We start from the raw sequence: 14,317 nt of genomic DNA on the forward strand, positions 1-14,317 counted from the left end.
TCCCCTTTTCTGCCTTCTCTCTTGGCTTGTTTAACCACTGGCCTGAATGCAAGACTATACTTTAGACAATAGGCGAGCGCAAGTGTTTCATTCACACCCAATTACTGTGAAAGGGATTTTTCTGGCCAGAAATTCACCGAGGAGCACAATGAGAGTGTCACAGAGGAACAAGATATCCCTGGCGTTTCGCGTTCTGTCCCATGTTCTGCACACAAAAGAGAGAGAAAAGCGATCCGGCGTATTCGACACCGGCGGGGGCCATTAACCGGAGCTGGTTAAATAAGGATAGCTCTAACTGAGGCGCTAACAGAGACGGGAAACATCTGCTGCTCGCACTGGGCCCTTGTTGGCCCTGAGGATTCTGCCTTTGATCAGCGGCCCTCGCAACCACCTTCCTACAAGAACTCAGATGAAACAGCCTCTCAAACACACACAAAGTGTCCTAGAGAAGCACACTCACACTGAAAGAAGTACAAAAAAACACCAATAAGATTTGCACCAAGATATATGCAGACTGGTGCTACATGTATTTGGAGATTGTAACATAATGTTTAAAACCTTTTCTTTAAAATCGACTAGTGTCATTGGGGAGAGGAAAATAAAAACTTGCACGGTGACTTTCCCTCTCCTGCAAGAAAAAATATGACATATCCTCATTTCCAGCGGAAGCAAGCCAAACACCTCACTCAACAGTGGGCCAGACGCCACCTTTGGACTGCCAATCCCGCTGTTGTATTTCCCCCACCTGTGACGGGAAGATGATTCACTAGGCCTGCCAGACTGCATCTAGGGACTGTGTGTACTGGGGCGTACTCACTGCCAGCACAGACAGGGAGGGGGGACGACACACCACCTTCTGCAATGCACTGTGACCTGCAAATGCAGTTGATAAAATAATGCAGCCTGTGAGCAGATGTATCACACTCTACCTACTCAGGGTGTAACAATTCACCAATTCGAATCAAGGCATCGGGCCAAATGATTATGATATGGCAGACAGGAGCAAAACTGCGCCTTATACACAGGGAGAATGTTAAAATCGGTGTCGCTCTGCATGAACACACCAGCTGCACCAGAAAAGCAATATGAGAATTATAGGTTAAATTGGATTTTTTTTTTTTTTATTCGAAGAGCGAATGTTTATGTAATTTTTAGTGTCTGTATTTTTAGCCGTAGAACCACCTGTGCTGCATTCCTCTATGAATACACAAATAGCATTTTTTTGTTTTGACAATACAAATGGAATGCTAGATATAACCAATTCACAGTTAGGCTATGCTCAAAACTCCCACAACAACATAAACAACAGGGTGTATTTCTGAAAAATATACTTTCCTTTACTTGCATTATCTCCTGTCATACTTTTCTTGAATCTTATTCTTACCTTGACTTTTTTTCTGTTACACATATATATATCTGAAATAACAGTGTGACACCTTGAAATGTGGTAAACAAGAAAAGCTTTTCTGTGGTCCGTAGTAAACAATATAAAGCTGAGCATTTCTTTCAGTAGGCTACTCCATAAATGACTTGGTAGAATTAAGAAATTGTGCAAAAAGAATTATCAAATTATTATATTACAGCAATCTAATTTATGTGTAGAGTTAAATTGCAAAGGATTTTATTGGCACTGAGTGGGATTGTATTAATTCTAATCTGTGCTTAATACATTTCAGCATAAGTCTAACTATATTATCCCATAGATCACATGTCGAATAGGAAACCAATTTATTCAGCCAGAGAACACTACGTCATGTCCTTAAATCATTCAGAATTAATGAAGAAAAAAAAATCTGACTTCCACGTTAAAAGACCGGGAAGAAATGCTGGTGTGTAATTATAAAGGCTGTATGAGTTCACAAGTCTTAATGGAATGACTTGTGCACAAGCCAAATGAAATTTTTTCCCCACTCTTGCTCTTCGCCATTTCCAGGTATTCATTATTCTAACCATGGAGAACATCCTGAGGGTCATGCCATGTTCTAATTCCTAATTAACTGCCCAGAACAGAGATCATGGTCGGCAGTGACCCTGACCGGCGAACAGGACCAGTCGGAGTCTCAGGGTATTACTCTTACTCTTACTTGTAACCGCTCATTCCCAAGAAACCCTCCTCTAACATAGTTCCTGTGCTGTGTGTCATGGAATTGGAAGAACTGGGTCATGGTTTGAAAAAGACAACCTAAAGCCTGCTGGAGGCCACGCATTTTCAACTGGAAACACCTGTGGACTTCAGGGCTTATGGGTAACCACAGCTAAAGATCCCAGCAGGATTCTGTTTATTTTGTGTATGCCACCTATCTGTCAACCATGAATAAAGAGGGGGCAAATACAACAAATGAATAATTCCCGACTTCATGGCTAATCTGGGCTAAAGCCGCATACCTATCAGTGGCATGTTTTTACACTGTCTCTGAGATTAGTCATGTGTACACTCGCAGTGCACATACATATTGGAGCATTACTGGCATTCGCAGGGAATACAAAAGCAGCAGCGGTGACTAAATGTCTATGTTTGCCTAGGAGAGATCAGGCGTGCCCTCTGTGTTACAACACAGGCCACCTGCAGTCTGGGAAATAGGTTTCTGGGGGGAATTAGAGGATTCTGATGAATGAACAAGACAGACATGAGTAACCCGGCCCAATATACTGCTTATCTACAAGCTTATGTTGCACAAAGAAGGCAGATAAGCTAAGACATGCCAGCAGAATGAGGGAATGGAGGAAAAAAAGAGTGGAAATGAGGCAAAGGGGGGGGGGGGGGGGGGGGGGGGGGGGGCGAAGAAAACATACCCAGGTCAAGATCTACAGGAGTGCGGTCAGTTGCGACAGAGCCCGGATGCTTTGAATCGCCGCAGAACAATTAACCATTGACCAGAGGGAGTAGACGAGCTGCATAGCATGGGATCCATGTCATTCATGGTTATTCTATTCCAGAGGCCATGGAAACAAAGCATAAAGTCATTATTAAGGTCTCTACCTGCCCTGGGCAGTGAATGCAACACTAATCAATGAGAAAGAAAGGTATTGTGGTTGGTCTTAAAGGACAGGTGATATTATGTTGGTGTGCGTTAGTCTGTGTGTGTGTGTGTGTGTGTGTGTGTGTGTGTGTGTGTGTGTGTGTGCGCGCATGATTATCCTGTCTATTAGTGATCTCTTTGAGGTAGGTGGTCTGAATGGTAGCAGCAAGCTACACATTGCTGCTGTTCATTTTTGAAGAAAGGTCACAAATATTGTAAAAGTGGTTCAACATCCGTCTTTGTACTTAAAGTTTGGAATTATTAACTATATTAACCTTGGCTTGAGCCTGTAAAATATATTAGCACGATTGTGTGACAGGCTTTTAAAACCACGTTTTGTTTCAGCTAGTTCGTTGCCTCTGCCAAGGATGCAATGTTTCTGCTTCAATTTGTTTGTTTGTCAGCAGGATTGCGAAAAAACTAATTTTATGAAAGTTGGTGGTAGTTGTAGCCATGAGCCAAGGAAGAACCCATTACATTTTGGAGCAAATCCCACTCACAGGGTAGATACACAAATTAATTTTCATTTTTGTTAATATTGTGAGATACGCCTTGGCGGAGGTCTTCGCTCTACAAGTACGCTTCCAGGTCTTAGTGTATCCAGTGCAATAAAGAGTATTGCAACAGTGCCAAAAGTCCAAAATGTTTCAAACACCCCACATACAGGCTTTAAAAATACTTTTATCATCATGACATTAATGTAAATTCTAACATGAAACCATTAGATTATTAACTGGTAAGCTGATCAACAGAAAATCCCTATGCAACAACTTAAAAAATGTTATGTCAGATATCGAGCAAAAAGGGGTCATATTATGCTAATTTTCAGGTTCATACTTGTTTTTTCAGTTTCTACTAGAACATGTTGCCATGCTTTAAAAACAATATTTTTCCCATGCTGGTCTTTCCTTTCCCATTTAAGATAACATTCCTTTTTTTTTTTTTTTTTTTTACATCTACGCTCTTGGCGTCTCTGCAGCATCATTGCAGCCGGGGAATGACCATAACTGCACTGTAGAGGCACTTTCTACCTATGTATAGCAGTGTTTCCCCTATATGCATTCTGCAGCAGTGAGGGCAGGCCCCCGGACCCTCCAACCGTTGCTAGGTTACCAACTCACAGCACCGCTGCTACAAAAAAATCCAGGGGAAACACTATATAGTATAACTGCGACATGACAAAGATCCTGACGGCTCATTTAAAGTCACTTTCTGAGTACAGGCTGTGTGCATTTCTCTGTGGATTGAGCATTTTGATACTTTCAATGTATTTAAGCCTATGTAGCATCTAAGCTTGCTTCATAAAAGACAATATGGGACCTTTTAGACCACCACAACTTTGACATCTGTGCTGAAAGAGTCTGTGACAAAATTACATTTTTCATGTAGCAACAGAGAATTGAAACACTGTTCCCATGTCTGATCAGTGTTTGGCATTGTCTGGAAAATAAAAAGCCACACTGACTCCTGTTTGAGCACTTCACAATAAGCCACAAGTGACAAAATTGAACTTCACTTGTCAAGTGCCATAATTCCATCCCCGGTGCATATTACGCAATCATCCAGAGCGCCAGGAAACAAATCCCATTGACTTGATTCCTATTTAATTATTCCACTTGAAAATCCTTTCTGCTCACTTTTTCTCTGAACCTGAGAAAAAAAGAAATTGCTTTACCCATTAAAAAAATCTCTACCTTTTCGAGAATTGCATTCCTCCCTGCTTGTCAAATTCAATTCACGAGAACCCACCTTCAGCTCTTATTTTATTTAAACCTGAGCAAATGTGGCACACAACACAATGGGGTTTCACTGAGGTAAAATAATTGCCTAAATACAGTGTGACAGGGCAGGTTGATTCATTCTGGAGAAAACATTGCATGTTGAGAAAAAAAAGTGTTGACAGAGTAGCAGGAGACAGTAAAATGGAAGGAGAAAGAATGAAAAGAGGCACAGAAAGGGGCAGTGTACAGTTTCCATCACCAAACAAAACACTACATATTTCTTTGAAAGACAAAGTGTTAAGTTAGGCTACTCCGCACGCTGTCAATAGCCACGTTCATCATAGGGCCAGCCGCAGTCTATATATTGATTAAACCATCCATCACTTAAACTCTACAAGACATTATTTCTAATTAAAAAGTAAGTCATAAATTTTGGGCTTTATTGCCAGGCTGGGGCTGTAAATAAAATTCAAGGGAGGGCGGAAACAGATTGCAGCCCCTGTCCACGGTTTAGAGCCACCGTAAAAAGGACAGACGGGTGTGATGGCACCTTTGGGATCCTCGCACACAGACTGCGGGGCTGACAGCAGGGAGGTGCTCTGCTTCATCCCAGATAAACAGATGCAATTCAATAATTTCTCTGGTTGTGTTTTTATAAGACAGGCGCTCCCCCCTCAGAGGGGCTAAGGAGCAGGCCATGCATATGGAGAGGAAATATGCAAATTGAATTTTCATAAACCACTTGGGAATATGTAAAAAAGGAACAGCGGCCAATGTACTTGAAAATGATGTATAATCATAAGAGGTCATGAAAGTGTATGAAAGCGCTCCATCATATGACTGGGTTTGCTAGTAGGCTGGCAGTGACAACAAGCACCTATTATCTATCTGTGTCTCCATTTTCCTCTGCTAAACAACAGTTTTGCTGCCAAATATGCAGTCGCAGGGCATTATTTAATGATCCCTGTTGATAAAGAGGCCATTAGTACACCTACAGTAGAGCCAAAGCTGTGACGTTGGAGAGGCAAACACAGAGCACACTCTCAGTCACTGCAAGCAGAGGACACTTCACGTTTGACAACTTCTGATTACCTCAGCGTGTACGCTGGTTGTCAGGCGGTGAACTCCCCTGACAGCCGGTTGCAGAGTGGCAGAGTGTTGGTTATTTTTTGACGGGCACAGAGGGACGTCTGATTTCACAGGTACTAGCCAAAGGGAGGGAAGAAATGGAGGGAATTGGGGGAAGAAAATGAAGAAAAGGCATGTCATGGGCTCCACAGCCTCTCCTGCCAACAAAGAAAAGTGTGTGCAATCATTATTCATCTGTCTCTGTTTCCTCTCCTGGGCTGATTTTTTTTCTTCATACCTGCCAGAAACTGGAGTAGCGCTGACCACACAAGCGCCTTATGATGGCTGGGGAATCATATTTGGTTAACTGATAGCCAGACAGGCTCCACACCAAAGAGATATAAGTGGCCTTGGTCGTGGTGAGAGACAGAAAGTGAGAATCACTGTCCGGAGGGAAGCGAGAACTAATGAGTGAGCTAAAAAGGACAAGATGGAGTGATCCTCTATAAAAAGACCAGCAGTAATCTCTTCCTCTCTTCCCGCTTCTCTACCCTTAATGTCCTAAGAGATCTTGGCTCCTCCGTAAAGCCTGCTGCCTCCGCACATCAAACAGAGCTGATTAGAGCTGCACACCTTGCTGGAGCTGAAGCTTTGGACAGGGTGCAGCCGAAGTTCAAGAGAGACTCAGTGTTACAAAAACCAAAGAGGAAAAACTCTTCAAGTTAGTGGCCATCTCTCTGGACTAGATACATTTGAACAGCTTCCACTAAATCAGCATGTGACTGCAAATACTGACTTCAGTATCCACTTACCATATCTCTAACCCAATGCCTGGGGGCTCAAATAACAACGGTGTCTTTCAAATAAGGGCCATTGCTGCTTGGGATTCTTCTGTCATGTCAGATGATATCAGCGTAGCCCCAGAGGTGCAAGCAGTGCTTGAATCTAATCGTCATCAACAGATCGTTCTGTTCGTTTACATTAGCATAAATGGTCACGGTGAGGAGCGGATGGCGATGGAAAGACACAGCGGGGAGAGAAGGAGAGCAAGGCTTGGCAGGAGATGACGGAGAGAGACCACTGGGCTGCTGTGTGAGCTCGCTGTCAAGGGTGTTGTTTTATTAAGACACCAAAACTGTCAGGGCAGGTATCAGGAGAGCAGCCGGGCACATGACAAGACACTTGAGCTAACATCCCAGTAACCCCTTCTCGTACCAAAATAGCTCTGTCCAAATTTACCGCTCTCTCTGTCACATTTGGGGGGCACACCATTGTTGGAGGGACTCACCTCTACCAATCAACATGTGAATCGTTCACCTGCATAGCCCTCTGGGACTGAAGAGGTGGGCTGTGACAGGCAATAACAATGTGAGTTTGTGTGTGTGAGAGATAGATTTGCAGTGAGAAAAACTACAAGGTATTACAAAAGAGTATTTTTCCAGAGATCATTCCAGTAGACCAACGCCAGAAGAATAACATTTTAGTTGAGAAGACTCGCCACTCTCATAGCTGTCATAGCTAAAATTCACTAATAAATGCGTGACTAGTTTGTTTAAGTGTAAAAATTACAATTTACCGCAGTATTATTTTGCTGGCCATAGTGACTTCTTGTTTGGGGTCTGTGTGAGTTTCCAGCAGAGTAACCACCCTTAGAACCAAAAGACTGATTGTATTAAAGTCTATGAGAAAAATAAACCTACTTCCCATTTGTTTTTTTGACCTCAAGAAACATTTTCCTCAGCCATGAAGCATGACCATGAACAGTGTTTTTCAGTTGATATACACAGTGAAAAGTTACATTTTTTCCAGTAAGTACATTTTGTTTTAAGCCTAGCATTTTGCTAGTCATAATTAGCATTCCACATGACATAAACATGTTTAACTTTCCTAGCTCCACCCTCTTGTCCGAATATGGACACTTCTGACTCAGTCAAGGCTTCAAAGCTGGCGTCCACAAACTAATGAGTGAAATCACAATGCTCATGTCCTTTTCATTTAAAGAGTCTATGACTGATCTTCTCCTTTGACTCAGGGCAATAACCAATTTGAAACTGATTCAATTCCGAAAATGGTGACCTCTGACCTCGTTTAATTGTTTGACTGTGTGAAAACCCTCCCAGCATGATATGATTATGCAGGATTAAAAATGCATGGATGCATGCAGAAAGCAGAGCTAAAAAGATTCATGCTTTTAACATGATAATCCAGTTCAAGAGAGCAATAAAGGGACCACGAAGACATTAATATTGTATTGGAAAAGGTGGAGAGGGTGAACATTCTCCGCGTCAGAGCAATCAACCCCATTAAGCAGACGCACATGCCATTTAATGTACGCATACATATGCCAGCTGACATATGCTGATCAAGCACAACTAACACTCACACACAGATAAATATGCCTCCAATAAAGGGATTCAGTGAAGTAACAGCTGCCTCAAGTTCAGAACCACAAGAGCTCAAACAAAAGGAAATTAATGTCTTATTCTGGTTAATCTACCTTTGATTTATTCTAGAAATTTGACTCCTAAACCATTCAAACACATAAATGAATACTTGTAAATTAGTTTGAGGTAAAAAAAAAAATTCAACCAAACTCTCATAAATTAGCAAATTTGGCACACAGACACGGTATATTTTTTGCATCTTCATCCTTCAGCCACAGTTTATGAATGATGATGAGATGACTAAGAGATGTTTTCACGCAGCTGCTGGAGTGTTCTCACATGAACTCTCCTCCTGTTGAGATTAAATGACCACAAACATGTCTGAGCAAATACAATTCCAGCAGTTGTCAAGACAACAGTGATCTGCACGGAGGGTCAACAAATTTGTCATTATCAGCCGTGCTCTACATCAAGCAATGTGTGACTTTCAAGTAATTTGGTCATTTAGAGGGTTTCGATGCTCTGTCCGGTATCCTTGAGCCAGGCTGCTTTGGTGCTGACTGTGGTTGCCCGAGTAACAGGACACAACAACAAAGACGTGCAAAGTCAACTACCTCTGGACAGGATTCAAATGCAAGAAAACTGCTGACATCGGCCAAAAGGATTTCACTGCCTTCCCATTCAAATGACCTGTTTTGCATCATTTGGAGAAGTCCGGGCAGGATCACACTGTGAAAACAAACGGCAGGGCTTTAAGATAACAGAACCAAAACTTGGCGGCAACTAATGTCATCACAGGCCATTATGGTCAAACTAACTTGAATGGCTGATGCTATGGGCAACCATGTTGGGTATGCAAAGCATTGTAGGAGTGGTAGAGGTTCGTACTCTCTCACAAGGCTGAAAAGAAGATTTGTAGTTCAGCAGGTTTCTGGATATTCAAAAAAACACTTTGCCTAAATAATATCCTCCACATCTTAATTTTCAGAAATATGTTAGTGTCTAAATTACTTTGTGAACCTGGATGATTATTACAAAAGATTTGGCTTGTAAATCCAAGATATTTGCTTTCCTCCCCAAAAAAAGATCGCCCTGAAGCAGATTAGAGTTAATCCAAAGTGACCGCAAATTAGGCAAAAGAAGGTGCATCAAATGAAGGTTGTAATTCCACGCCAGGGTGCATTAGGATATTTATCATCAAAGCGATCCCCAGCTTTTAATTCATTTGACATCTTTCAGCACTAATACAGTATCTGATTCCTGAGGAGCACCAGTAACACACTCACACAGCGTGACATCTGGAGGAAAGCAGCAGGTTGCAGGACAAGTCACTGAAAAGTGTTCCTACACAGAATAGAGACAAAGGCCATTATGTCTGTACCAGATTTACACTTCATATCTAAAAAGCATGAGGTGCCACGCGCTACTATCACCTGCTGTTCTCAATGTTATTCAAATGACAGCACAATTCTATTTTCACCTTGCAACTAATGTGACTATTACTCCTATGTCAGCAACATTTATTGTCCTTCCTTTTGGGTCGGATATGCTCACGAGCTGGGAAATTAATTCTAAAAATGGGATTATCCTGGAATGTGTGCTGATGCTGGGATTGTGCTCAAATATAGTTCCCAATTATTCTCCACTGAAATCTCCCGTCACATCATATGGAGAATATGAGCCCCTGAGGCCTCATCAAGAAGGTGATATGACACATTCTCCCAGAGTGCAGGTTTTAATGCCTTGATCTGGTTGAAAACAGTGTCATAAAATAACATCAACCGGGGCTCAAAATAAAATGTAAACATTGTGCACACAAGAAAAACTGCACTGCCGCAAGGAAGTTGTTAGGAAAAGACGAAAGGAGGGCTGGCTGTATTGAGTTAGATGAAGAGGAAGCTGGTTCGATGGATGTAGCAGGGTATGTTTGTGTGTGTAGGTGTGTGTGTGTGAGTGAGAGAGAGGAGGGGGCGTCGGCAGGCAAACCTATCATCCACAGAGCCCACCAGTAAACTCTGGAGGGCAAACAATCTCCCTAATTGAATTCAATCCAGGCTCACCACAGGAGGCACCGAGGCTAGTGGCTCCATTCAGAATGAAGAGGGTGTGTGTGTGTGTGTGTGTGTGTGTGTGTCTGTGTGCGTGTGTGTGTGTATCGACGGAATGAGGAGGGGAGGGCTTTGGCTGGCATGACAAGTGAGCAAGGAAAGGGAAAGAAGATAAGTATAAGAAGCAAGGAGTAAACACATGGTTGCAAAAGACAACAATGACAAAAAGACAGGGAGAGGAGAAAAAGCTTTGTGCATGGAGGTTTGGGTGGTTATAGGGTGGAGTGGGGGGAGGCGTGTATGGAGCAAGAGACTCAAGGGGTAGAGAAATGGAAGCCAGCTGCGCTTTTGCATGATTACACTGAAAACATCATTTGCATCAGGGAATGAAATCCAAACACGCTCGGTAGATACGTATGGTTACCGACCAAAAAAGCCCTCCCTGTCGCTGGCGGCAGAAATTAAAGGCTTACCAGTGATGTCCCACAGATTTGCATATGAGGATGAGTACCAATCATGAATCATTTTCATAAACATCCTATTGCACACAAAGAACAAGCCCAATTGGCCCACATGAATGCTCTTTATTACTGCACTGTGTTGAGAGGTGGAGGGGAGCTGCATGTATGCTTAATCTAGGATCTGATGCGTATTCATGACATGTAATGAGACATTTTCACCTTGGTCCAATGCTGCCTGAAATACTGATAAAATTGTACAATACCTTGGTGTGAGATGGAGTTTGATTCCTCAATGTTCTCCTCACAAATCCTGCATATCACATTCCAGATAGTAAAACCATTTTCTGTCCTGTAAAGAAACAGAGAGAGGAAGCAAGTTAGATTTACTATACACTGGAAGATTTGAAAAGACTTTTATAAGACTGAAACACTCACATCTAAAGACAATGTGGGTTTTGAGTCATTAGCCGTATTTCCGTTAAAGTCAAAACAAATTTTGAAGTAAAATTCTGAAATGTCGCATTAAAGAAAATTCCAATTGGGGACGTTTCCATCAGCTGATTTACAGCGAATAAACAAAGCTGCATAAACATACTTTGGTCACAAGATGGCAGTGTAATGTATTGCTGTAGGCTACTCCGCCAGTAAACAGTAGAAGAAGTAGAGATTGTGCAAGAGAGAAAAACGAAAGAGGTTGCTAATTGGACAAATTTGGCTACCCACGAGAGAAAATGAAGAAAAGTCTTCAGGAGTTCGTCAGAACTTATTCAGAAAAATTGTTTCCATCTCCTCTTTATTGAACAAACTATTTTTAGAAAAAGACATAAAACACCTCAAGCGAGCGAAAAACTTTTTATGCATTTTCAGAGTTTTATCGAATTTTGCTGTTTCCATCAAGCTTTTCTCATAGCATAGAAATTTGTTGAATGAAACACAACTACTGAGTCTACTAAAAAGAATTTGGATCTTGCAGAGTCACTACAGATTGCTTTTGAGGATTCTTACTCAGCCTACTCCTGGTGCAGAATATCACACCAATCTCCCTTTAAGAAATAAGACACAAAGATGTTAGTGCTGGTTGGTGGTCCATGGCGGATTAAACACAAATTCATTACACTGTCTTATTCACTCCACTCCAACATAAAGACAGGAAAGACTTAGGCCTGGACTAAGTTTTATGACTATCTTATGCCAACAGTCACAGGAGCATGAACCAACTCTTATGATTTTATCCCAACATTGAGCATCTGTGAAAGGGAAATCGCTTGAATGGTCATTTTGTTCTTAGGCCGGCAGGAGCCAGAGCAGCATAGTCTTGTGTCAATAAAACATGGAAATACTTGAGATGACAGGAGAAATAATTAAACAGTCCGGCAGGATGAACTTTTACTGTCTGCCAACACAACTTTAAATCATCTTTAACAGGCCAGTGCACATCCAGGACAAAGATTTACTTTGATAAACTAGAAAAAAACTTTTCAGTGCCAGGAGTTTGTCAGAGTTGCATCACACACTCAAAAGCTGTATTTTAGTCTCTTCTGGGTCGACCATCATTAAGTGGCATCTTCATAAATTTTTCAGCTGTTGTCTGGTTCCCACAGTGGTGATAGAGCCCGATTGCCACTGTATGAAGTGCTATTCAGGTCACATCAGCTTTTAATGGCTGATTTATTAGGGCCCAACAGGGGCTTGGTGATGGGCTGCAGGACAAAGAGCCTGTTTTAAACTGCATTAACACTCTGCAGTAAATATCCCATACAACATTAGCATTTTGATGACTGCCTACCCCAGTCACCTATTGCGCCGCCTCATTGTCCCTCGCACACATTTTGCTCTCCTGCTCTGCCTCTTAGCCTTTGTATCAATCCATCTTTAGCATGTGCCACTTTCTCTTTTTCAGCCTTCTTGTCAGTCTACTCATTCCATTTCTCGCTCATCATATTCAATGTAAACCTTTGCAGCTCTGATAACAGTGTGCACAGGTTAAGTGGTTAACTTTAATTAGAGCAGGATTAATGAGCTATATGAACGGTTTCACAGAGGTAGATTCGAAATGCAATAAAAGCTAAAAAAGCACGATTTTTTTCTTCACCTTGAGTGCTAAAAAAACATGTCACCTTTCTCTCTTTCATTATTGTGATGCAAAGTCTCTTTACGCGTTTTATAATTAAATCTCACCTGCAATCATGCAAGTGATAATCGTAATTGAGGTTCCATATAGTAGGTTGGGGTCATGAATAATAAGCCAAAATGATAAAGAACTAATCAGTAGTGCTTTTGTTTGATATGCAGATTAAATAGATATTGGATTAGACATCATTTTTTTTAAAAATTGGGGTTGTCTGTTTTATGCTTATACTGTATAAAAGAAGTGGACTTAGCCACTGGATTTGGTTTGTGAACTACAGTTTTCACCTGAAGGAAGCCAAGTTGTGAGCCAATGCCAACACTGGCTAGCTAGCTTGGTTAGAAATAGTTATTCTTTATTAAAAATAAACAGTTGAGAGTGTCTTTTTGGACAACGAAATGCTGAACAACACAGTTTTAGACAACTAAAATGTAACAATTACCTCTGAACTGACTTACTTGTCAATCACAAAGTAGCCATGTCCCAAAGGAAACTTTGCTGCTTTCCTGTTTATTTTACTTTAAATTGGTTCATTATTTACAAAAATGAACATGATGCTGTTTTGAAGACTGAAGACTTGAAACCAGCGATTGGGACAATAAATTCATTAGAAAAATATTTATTGAGGAAATAAATCAAGTGAGAAGTAGGGTCATTTCCTCATTGACTTTCATACTTTACAGCCACACTTTTTTACAGCCAGTGGAGTCGGCCCCTGCTGGCCATTAGAAAGAATGCAGGTTTAAGACACTTACGTATTGGCTTCACTTTCCAGACACAGATGTTGCAGCTTGGTTTCATGTCAACATATCTTTTTATCAACACTTTATCTTTGTCTAAAAAATAATAAATTAAATAAAACATTCTGTTTGGAGCTGTCATCAGGTATTAGCATATATGCTATATAAGTGAAATGGTCCATTTCCATATTGTGGAGAGATGCTACAAAAGACAATAAAGAATCTAACTTATATTACCAAACTTCCAAATATCATCTGGGCATAATGGCTGACTGATCTTGGCTTCCGAACAAGTCCTGGGGCCATGCTACATCAAATCTGCTGTTCATTATGTTTGATCAAATTTGGGACTTTGGTTGAGAAAGCAGATGCCATGGCATAGGTCGATTCAGATGCAACACTGAAGCGAGTTTGGTCAACAGAGCATCTGCCAGTCATTTAGCGGACTGGAAGTGTTTAGAAAAGAACACAATCACACCATATTGTAACAACCCTAACCACAAATTGTTGCGCAAAATGAGAAACAGAGTTCACAGACAATTGAAAATATTGATATTGTCCACAGTTCAATGGTCAGTGGTTAGCTGCCATCATCACACTGCAACCTTTTTTAACTATCAAGAGCTATTTTACAGTATTTATAGCAGTTCTGTATTTTATGCATTTACCTCTTATAAAACCCCTAGTCACCGCTCCTCTCCCTGATATTCCTCACTGAGCAGAGACACTGTCATACCTATTCAAACC

The 14,317-nt window shown here is 41.3% G+C and overlaps 1 protein-coding gene across 1 annotated transcript in view; it reads right to left on the reverse strand.

Annotated features, from left to right (window-relative positions):
• LOC131990219 (adhesion G protein-coupled receptor L3-like) overlaps nucleotides 1-14,317 on the reverse strand; it is a 229,100-nt gene that overhangs the window by 192,165 nt on the left and 22,618 nt on the right. Inside the window, exon 2 of the mRNA XM_059355625.1 lies at nucleotides 10,966-11,051. The gene's annotated coding sequence lies outside the window, so the exon portion shown is untranslated. The remainder of the gene's footprint in view (nucleotides 1-10,965; nucleotides 11,052-14,317) is intronic.

Source organism: Centropristis striata, chromosome 17 (genome assembly GCF_030273125.1).
Source record: "Centropristis striata isolate RG_2023a ecotype Rhode Island chromosome 17, C.striata_1.0, whole genome shotgun sequence".
Taxonomy (NCBI): Eukaryota; Metazoa; Chordata; class Actinopteri; order Perciformes; family Serranidae; genus Centropristis; species Centropristis striata.